This window comes from Bison bison, unplaced genomic scaffold (genome assembly GCF_000754665.1).
Source record: "Bison bison bison isolate TAMUID 2011002044 unplaced genomic scaffold, Bison_UMD1.0 scf7180017864129, whole genome shotgun sequence".
Taxonomy (NCBI): Eukaryota; Metazoa; Chordata; class Mammalia; order Artiodactyla; family Bovidae; genus Bison; species Bison bison.
The window spans coordinates 828,103-838,644 of record NW_011494701.1 but is presented as its reverse complement, the minus strand read 5'-3'; positions in this window follow the sequence as shown (position 1 = coordinate 838,644).

The following is a 10,542-nucleotide window of genomic DNA, read 5'->3' as shown; positions in this document are numbered from 1 at the left end:
GATATTTCTCCGGGCAATCTTGATTCCAGCTTGTGCTTCTTCCAGCCCAGCATTTCTCATGATGTACTCTGCATCTAAGTTAAATAAGCAGGGTGACAATATACAGCCTTGACATACTCCTTTTCCTATTTGGAACCAGTCTGTTGCTCCATGTCTGGTTCTAACTGTTACTTCCTGACCTGCATACATATTTCTCAAGAGGCAGATCAGGTAGTCTGGTATTCCCATCTCTTTCAGAATTTTCCACAGTTTATTGTGATCCACACAGTCAAAGGCTTTGGCATAGTCAATAAAGCAGAAATAGATGTTTTTCTGGAACTCTCTTGCTTTTTTTGATAATCCAGCGGATGTTGGCAATTTGATCTCTGGTTCCTCTGCCTTTTCTAAAACCAGCTTGAACATCAGGAAGTTCACGGTTCACATGTTGCTGAAGCCTGGCTTGGAGAATTTTGAGCATTACTTTGCTAGCATGTGAGATGAGTACAATTGTGCAGTAGTTTGAGCATTCTTTGGCATTGACTTTCTTTGGGATTGGAAGGAAAACTGACCTTTTCCAGTCCTGTGGCCACTGCTGAGTTTTCCATAATTGAGTGCAGCACTTTCAAAGCATCATTTTTCAGGATTTGAAAGAGCTCAACTGGAATTCCATCACCTCCACTAGCTTTGTTCATAGTGATGCTTTCTAAGGCCCACTTGACTTCACATTCCAGGATGTCTGGCTCTAGGTCAGTGATCACACCATCGTGATTATCTGGCTTGTGAAGATCTTTTTTGTACAGTTCTTATGTGTATTCTTGCCACCTCTTCTTAATATCTTCAGCTTCTGTTAGGTCCATACCATTTCTGTCCTTTATCCAGCCCATCTTTGCATGAAATGTTCCCTTGGTATCTTTAATTTTCTTGAAGAGATCTCTAGTCTTTCCCATTCTGTCGTTTTCCTCCATTTCTTTGCATTGATCACTGAGGAAGGCTTTCTTATCTCTTCTTGTTATTCTTTGGAACTCTGCATTCAGATGCTTATATCTTTCCTTTTCTCCTTTGCTTTTTGCTTCTCTTCTTTTCACAGCTATTTGTAAGGCCTCCCCAGACAGCCATTTTGCTTTTTTTGCATTTCTTTTCCATGGGGATGGTCTTGATCCCTGTCTCTTATACAATGTCACGAACCTTCATCCATAGTTCATCAGGCACTCTATCTATCAGATCTAGGCCCTTAAATCTATTTCTCACTTCCACTGTATAATCATAAGGGATTTGATTTAGGTCATACCTGAATGGTCTAGTGGTTTTCCCTACTTTCTTCAATTAACGTCTGAATTTGGCAAAAAGCGGTTCATGATCTGAGCCACAGTCAGCTCCTGGTCTTGTTTTTGTTGACTGTATAGAGTTTCTCCATCTTTGGCTGCAAAGAATATAATGAATCTGATTTCGGTGTTGACCATCTGGTGATGTCCATGTGTAGAGTCTTCTCTTGTGTTGTTGGAAGAGGGTGTTTGCTATGACCAGTGCATTTTCTTGGCAAAACTCTGTTAGTCTTTGCCCTGCTTCATTCTGTATTCCAAGGCCAAATTGCCTGTTGCTCCAGGTGTTTCTTGACTGCCTACTTTTGCATTCAAGTCCTCTATAATGAAAAAGACATCTTTTTGGGTGTTAGTTCAAAAAGGTCTTGTAGGTCTTCATAGAACTGTTCAACTTCAGCTTCTTCAGCATTACTGGTTGGGGCATAGGCTTAGATTACTGTGATATTGAATAGTTTGGAAACTATTGGAAACGAACAGAGATCATTCTGTCATTTTTGAGATTGCATCCAAGTACTGCATTTCGGACTCTTTTGTTGACCCTGATGGCTACTCCATTTATTCTGAGGGATTCCTGCCCACAGTAGTATATATAATGGTCATCTGAGTTAAATTCACCCATTCCGGTCCATTTTAGTTTGCTGATTCCTAGAATGTTGACATTCACTCTTGCCATCTCTTGTTTGACCACTTCCAATTTGCCTTGATTCATGGACCTGACATTCCAGGTTCCTATGCAATATTGCTCTTTACAGCATCAGACCTTGCTTCTATCACCAGTCGCATCCACAGCTGGGTATTGTTTTTGCTTTGGCTCCATCCCTTCATTCTTTCTGGAGTTATTTCTCCACTGATCTCCAGTAGCATATTGGGCACCTACTGACCTGGGGAGTTCCTCTTTCAGTATCCTATCATTTTGCCTTTTCATACTGTTCATGGGGTTCTCAAGGCAAGATACTGAAGTGGTTTACCATTCCCTTCTCCAGTGGACCACATTCTGTCACATATCTCCTCATGACCCACCCGTCTTGGGTTGCCCCATGGACCTGGCTTAGTTTCATTGAGTTAGACAAATTGTGATCCTAGTGTGATTAGATTGACTGGTTTTCTGTGATTATGGTTTCAGTGTGTCTGCCCTCTGATGCCCTCTTGCAACACCTACCATCTTACTTGGGTTTCTCTTACTTTGGATGAGGCGTATCTCTTCACCGCCGCCCTTCCTGACCTTCAACGTGGGATAGCTCCTCTAGGCCCTCCTGTGCCCATGCAGCCACCTCTCCTTGGACGTGGGGTTGCTCCTCCCAGCCACCGCCCCTGGCCTCGGGAGTTGGGTAGCTACTCCCTGCCGCCATCCCTGACCTCGGATGCGGGAAGCTCGTCTCTGCCGTTTCTGCGCCGTCGCAGCCTGGCACTCTTGGCCGCAGCCCCTGACCTCAGACATGGGGTAACTCCTCTTGGCTGCTGCCCTTCGGGCATGGGGTCCTCCCAGCTTCTGCCCCTGACCTCGGACTTGGGGTAACTCCTCTTGGCCATGCTTAGTGCGCCGGTCGCAGCCACCTGCACTTAGCAGGTACATAAGTAACTACAATAAAACTAAACATATAAAACTAGCAACAAGCACAATCTCAGCCAAAAAGAATAGAACAAACAACTCAGATAATATTCATAAAAGAAAACTATACATATATAAAAACTTGGAAATGTTTAAATAATGGATCAATAAAAGCATGCTAAAATTTACCTAATATCTGGAGATAACTACATGACTTTTTTCCTAGCAATATTAACATCAAATGTTCCATAACGGATTTCTGCAATCAAGCTATCTTGAATTTCTGATATGAGCCCTATGAGACAATTTTGCTTAATTTTCAAACGTGCCTGTTATTTAATATTTTGTATCAGTATTCACAACTGAAAAATCTTTCAGCTTGAGGATCAAGGTTCCTATACCCACTTCAAAGTAGTTTGGAAAATTTTCTTCTTTTTTCTCTTACCTAATCTTTGCAGATTTAATAGAATTACCTGTGGAAGTAATTGGGTCATGCTGGTTCTATAAGGAAACTCTTTAACCATTTTCTCAATTTCCTCTGTGTTAATTGAAATCTGTTTCTCATGGAATATATTTTTATAAATTGAGCATGTTTCAGAAAAGCATACATTGTGGGAAAAGTGTCAATTTTTCAAAATATTGTAAGTTTTTATAATTATTTTCCTTTGCTATTTCAAATTTAGGGTATTTATATAATCTCATTATTAATTTTTTTTCAAATCAGCTTTTGTATTTACTTCTTAATTCCACTATTTTTTATTCTATTTTATGATATTTTTGGAGCTTTCCCAGTGGCTCAGTGATAAAGAATCTGCCAATGCAGGTAATGCAGGTTTAATCCTTGGTTCAGGAAGATCCCCTGGAGAAGGAAATGACAATCTACTCCATTATTCTTGCCTAGAAAACTCCACAGACAGAGAAGCCTGGTGGGCTACAGTCCATGGGGTCACAAAAAGTTGGACACAACTGAATGACTGAAGAACAAGAATAATGTTTCTATTTATTGTTGTTTTTTTAATCAGTTTATTCCTCATGCTTTCTTTTGCTATTATTTTTCTTGCCATAGGGTTTGGTTCTTTATTTTTAATCTTCTTTATATGCACTCAATTTTATACAATATATTTAATATATCATGTTTATTTATATTATTCCCCCCAAAATGTACAGTTTGGGATTATATCAAAATTAAAACAGCTGATTTAATTTCTAAGAAAACACATTTTTTTTTTCTCCCGGGATGGACTATATTATTTTTTTTTCTTTCTTTTTTTTTTAATTTAATTTTATTTTTAAACTTTACATAATTGTATTAGTTTTGCCAAATATCAAAATGACTCTGCCACAGGTATACTTGTGTTCCCCATCCTGAACCCTCCTCCCTCCTCCCTCCCCATACCATCCCTCTGGGTCGTCCCAGTGCACTAGCCCCAAGCATCCGGTATCGTGTATCGAACCTGGACTGGCAACTCGTTTCTTACATGATATTTTACATGTTTCAATGCCATTCTCCCAAATCTTCCCACCCTCTCCCTCTCCTACAGAGTCCATAAGACTGTTCTATACATCAGTGTCTCTTTTGCTGTCTCGTACACATTTTATTTAAATTATTAATAATTATAGTAACAGGTAATGCTAAGATAATGTTTGGGTTATTTCTGTCCTTTATACTTTATTAAGATTTTCTTTGTTGTTCAAACTATGGAAAATTTCACATAAGCCTGAAAATAAGAGTTATTCTCTGCTATTTGTATTGCAATTTTAATACATACCTGCAAAATCTGTGGTGTTGGCTACGTTCCTTCTAGTCTATGTGAACTGTTTTGTGTCTTTCTTGCATAGATCTTTTGGTGTATAGGAATCAAATCAAGGGAAAACATGAACTTCTTCAGGTTCATTATAGGCTTCCTGGCAGTCTGAAGGTCTGTTTGGTCACATATATGAAATCTTTGGTTACCATTTTCTTTTTTTGATGAACTTAAATTTTCTACTCTGTTATCTTTATGGATATCAAAACTCTATGTCTGTCAAAGTGTTTGATATCAGTTTAATTTTCTTTATTTTATAAATAGAATTATCAAATGTTCTCTCAGCTAAAATATTCCTGGTTTACAGTATGTGTCCATTGCAAGCATTATTAGCATCCCTTCTCAAAAGTCTCCTAGTATGCATGATAAATTACCTTGTCTCTCTAATTAAAAACAACTTAGTCCTTTTCTCCAGATGCTTGGAAGATATATATACACACACATATATATTTTTTTAGAATTAAAAAATTTTACTAAAATATGTTTCAGCATTGGCCTCTCAGAGGGAATTTTCCCAAGAATGTAGTGTCCTCTTTAAATGCTGAATTTCAAATTGGCTTTATTTCTGGAGAAAATGAAAGTGAAGTCTCTCAGTCGTGTCCAACTATTTGTGACCCCATGGACCGTAGCCTACCAGGCTTCCCCTTCCATGAGATTTTCCAGGCAAGAGTACTGGAGTGGGTTGATATTTTCTTCTCCAGGGGATTTTCCTGACCCAGGGATCAAACCCAGGTCTCCCACATTGCAGGCAGACACTTTACCCTCTGAGCCACCAGGGAAGTTTCAGGAAAGTTTTCTTGAATTAGAGCTTTTGCCTTTTTGTTCATTGTACTGCTTTAGTTTTCTTATTTGTGTCCTGTCACATATAATGCTGTCTTGCATAGTATCACTTTCAGTCAGATCATTTTTATCCATATTTTATTTCTCTTATGACATTATTCCTGGCGTTAATTCTCTTTTGTGCTCTTTCTAATTTTATATTCTTTGCACTGATCATTTTTATTTATTTCATTTAGTAATTATTCCTCTGTCTGTCACCTTTCTTTTTAAATATTCCTTTCCTCCAGTCCTTTTTATTTCTGAGTACATATTTGTAATTCTAATGTGTGTTCTGCTGTCATACATTTTATTGTTCTTGTAATTTATCTTTAGCTCACTTTGGATTAGGTACAGACTGTAACTGCTTTGGGGTCTCATCTTTCTGGCTGCATCATTGTCTTGTAGCCTCCTATTCTCGTTACTCTTCAGATACTTTTCATAAAATGTGGAATAGGATTGTAATCTTTTCTCTTGTTTATGTGTAAGTGAGGTGATATTTTTACATGGGGAGGTGAACTTGATTACGTTTCTAGCTTCACTCCCTAGAGCTCTAGAGTTCTGGAGCTCAGGATTATTGATGGAACACAGTTTTCAGAAATGTGGCTTAAAGTTTGTGAAATATTCAAACCTGGTTACCCCTCCACCTTTCACTAAATAGTGGTTCACTGTTGACTCTACTATTTCTTCCCCCTTTAATGTGAATTCCATTCACAGAAATATCACCTCTTCGTGACATTTTGTGAATTTGGTTGATTAGAGTTTCTAGGACCCAGGTTGCTCCAGCACTGACTGTTCCTACAGAATCCTTCAGTCACCCACAAATTTGGTGGCCAGTTCTGCTGCTCAGCTCAGCTTTCCCTCTCTCTTTGGTGGGTCTTAACCATGACTGTCATGTCCTTTGGGTCACAGGACTTTAAGAGGTACTTCACTGAGGCCCCTCCCTATGGAGATGACTTCAGTGTTATCATCTCAGGTGTGTCTCAGCCTCCTGGATTTTGGGAAACACAGAGCTAACTGTCACCACATATGGTCCCGGATGTGTCCTGGGGGTCTCTGGACACAGGAAAGGAAAGGGGTTTCCTTTCCTGAAGACAGTGAAGTTGTCCTGTTCAGTTCAGCCTGGGGTGTGTGGGGCTCATTAACATAGTTAAAACTATGCTGCTGTTGCCACTCCCTTGTCCACCATCTCTCCTTGTCATTTTTGTCATTTTTGATAGACATTATCCTTTCCTTTATTCCCATTACTGTAAGCTCATTTTTAGAGTCACTTTCTGTTACTATTATTTTTCCTTAGGTACAATTTCTTTTATTTAGATTTTGTATATAAATAAATAAATAAATAAATAAATATATGTATTATATACAGTTACATGATTTTGTTTATAAAGTTTTAATTTTGTTATAACGTTAGTGGAGCTTGTCTTTTCATCTTGTTTTGCTCATCTCTTCCCCTTGGGGTTTTGTGGTCACCTCTACCCAGGCTTTCAGGACTTCAGTGAAGCACAAATGTCATAATGGCAGCACAGAACTCTCACCTGCTGGCTATGTCTAATTTCTAATGTGGGGCTGTCTAGCTCTTTCCTGTCTCTTAGCACCTTTCAGGATGGCAATTCTTCACCAAGGGCAGTGCCAAAGGGCAGCCACACCAGTGTCCGGTCTTTCTTCACAGGTGGAAGCCCTGCTTGGCCTCCTTTCTTACACAGGGTTTCTTGGTCTCATCCTCCCTCCTCCTTTTGAAACTATTTTTTCCAAGAGTTGAACTCTCATTGTAATTCCTGGGTTAGTCCTAGTGCCCCATTGCATTCCTGTCAGCACCAGCCCTGATGCCGCTGCCGCTAAGTCAGTTCAGTCGTGTCCGACTCTATGCGACCCCATAGACGACAGCCCACCAGGCTGCACCATCCCTGGGAATCTCCAGTCAAGAACACTGGAGTGGGTTGTGATTTTCTTTTCCAATGCATGAAAGTGAAAGGTGAAAGTGAAGTCGTTCAGTGGTGTCTGACTCTTGGCGACCCCATGGACTGGAGCCCACCAGGCTCCTCCGTCCATGGGATTTTCCAGGCAAGAGTACTGGAGTGGGTCGCCAGTGCCTTCTCTGAGCACCAGCCCTAACCTACTAGTAATATCTGGTCATTGTTTTCATCCTAAAGATGTAGCTGGTTCCTGAGCACAGCTGTATCTAGTAGTTAATTTATTGCTTATTAGGGAGTGAGGGTGGGTGATGGGGGTAGTTGCTAGGAATGTTCTTCTGGGGTAAAATCGTTGGGCTACTTTGATCAGAAAAATGGTATTAGGTACTTTTTCATGGTTTTGGCAAATCACTTTAATGAAAACTAATGAAATATTAGTGAAACACTCACTTCTCAGCCTTTTGGCTTAAATCAAGTTTATATCAGTGAAAAACTAATTAAATATCACTTATCAATTACTTCCCGGGTGGCGCTAGTTGTAAAGAATACTCTTGCCAATGCAGGAGATGCAGATCTGGGTTTGATCCCTGGGTTGGGATGGTCTCCTGGAGGAGGGTGTGGCAACTCATTGCAGTTGTCTTGCCTGGAGAATCCCATGGACAGAGGAGCCCAGAGGGTTACGGTCCACTGGGGTCACAAAGAATCAGACACAACTGAAGCGACTTAGCACTTAGCAGTGTCATAGTTTACCAAAGACAAATGGGAGCAATAAATAATCATCAGAGAATAAAAATCTTAGTATACAGACTAAGCATATGCAGAAATATCTTCAAAATGTATGCCAAAAAATAACTTACAAAATATAAATGAGTATCTAATACACAGATACAAATTTTTTATGTATCTTTTAGGTGAAAGATCCATCTGGATGAAATGGAGACAAATGCTCTATCTCAAGGGGAAATCCTAACATTTCTAAGGTCTCTCTCTCTCTCTTTTTTTTTTTTTTCTCCTCACTAAGAATTAAGTAGGTGTTTCCGTTAGAGCAAAAGTGACAGTTACTACACAAAGTAGTTTCCCACTAAAGTTCTTGATATCTGTATAAATTACAATCAGCAATTTTATTAGAAAGGAAATGAGCAAGGTGGCCTGTCCCATCTAGTAAAACTTGGGTTAGTTCTTTTGGTGTGATGAAATGAAGGGTGAACTAATATTTCCAGAAAATTTCTACTGAGCTTAATTAACAGAGGGCTATGGAGTCAGGGTAGCTATTACCAAGGGGTTCTTCTGGTCAGCAAGATGAGGTGCCTCTGCTTTAAAGATCAACAGTTCATGAGAACGGTTGTTGCTATGCATCGGGATCATGCCACCAAGCAACATTATTTAATTTTACATGTACTGTTGAAATGATTGAAGGAAACATTTAAGCATATATATTTGTGACTGAGTATGTGCAAATCTGTGTTCACATTTGATTTTCAGTGAAGTACTTCTTAATCAACTTAAACTTCAGGCCCTGAATCCTCAAAAAGTATCAATGTACTTATAGAACAATGATCCTAAGTCTTTTTTTTTTTTTTTTTAACCAGCACTAATACATATCAACTAAAAATGCTCTAATACAGCAGTGATCCTCAAAGATGGATAACACTGCCTTTGTCCATTGCAAACTATAGTTGGTCCTCGACTCATGATGGTTCCATTTATAATTTTTCAATTTTACGAACAGTGTGAAAGCAGTACTCATTTGGTAGAAATCACACTTTGAATTTTAATCTTTTTCCAGGCTAACGACATTAGTAGATTCTCTCTTGTGAAACTGATCAAAACACAGCCGCATCAATCACACCATCAGAAGGGTAAACAACTGATACAATCATTTTGTTTTTCATTTTCAGTCCAGTGTTCAATAAATTACACAAGATAATTTACATTTTATTATAAAATAGGCTTGTGTTAGGTGATTTTGCCCCAAAGGAGGATAATGTAATGATCTGAGCATGTTTAAGTTAAACTAGGCTAAGTATGACTTTTGGCATATTAGGTGTGTTAAATGCATCCTTGGCTAACAACATTTTCAACTTACTATGGCTCTATTGGGATGTAGCCTCATCTCAAATCAAAGAAGATCTGTATCCTAGTAAAGTCTATTGAGGGTAAAATATTCCATAGAATGCAACTAACAGATGCAAATTACTATATATAAAATAGATAATCAATAAGGGTAAACCTCATAGCACAGAAAATTATACCCATTATATTATAATAACTTATACTGGGATAAAATCTACAAAAATACTAATTGGTATACTGATTAATGAACAGTGTACTTTTCACCTGAAACTAATACACACCATTGTAAATCAACTATATATATATATATATATATAGACACACACACATACATACATATATTTTTTTATATTGGAGATGGGTGTGTCCAGGAATACAGTAAATGTATACATTGTAAAGTCTTCCCCAGTAGCTCAAACAGTAAAGAATCTGCAGAAGACCCAGGCTCAATCCCTGGGTTGGGAAGGTACTCTAGAGAAGAGAATGATAACCCACTCCAGTATCTTGCCTGGAGAATTCCATGGACAAAAATGCTTGGTGAACTACAGTCCATGGGCTTACAAAGAGTCAGACATAACTGAGTGACTAACACACACATATATTACAAATATTTGTGTACATAGTCCAAATATGTGGAATAATGGATTTCTTGATAATACAATTTTTTCTTAAATCCTTACAATGACAATCAAGAGATATTTCCATGGTAAATTATGAATGTTACATAACCAAAAGTTATAATAACATGATGGGATATTTTATAAAGTTATGCTAAAATATTATAGGAAAGAGGATTTATCATTTTGAAGTTATATAAGTTATTTCCACTGCACAACTCCATTAATATTTAGGGATATAAATTAGATACCTATTTACTTTCTCATCAATAGTGACATAGCTTAATTCAACTTTGTGACTCTAAATTTGACTTACTTTGTAAACCTCCTAAGTGAATAGGTAGAGAACAGAGTAGAAAGTATTTAGGTGGTGAATGATAATAACATGAATGATAATAAAATGTTCAAAAGATTGATGATAGATTAATAACTGCTTCAACTCTCTGAAATCAGTGAGCATTTTTTCTAGAG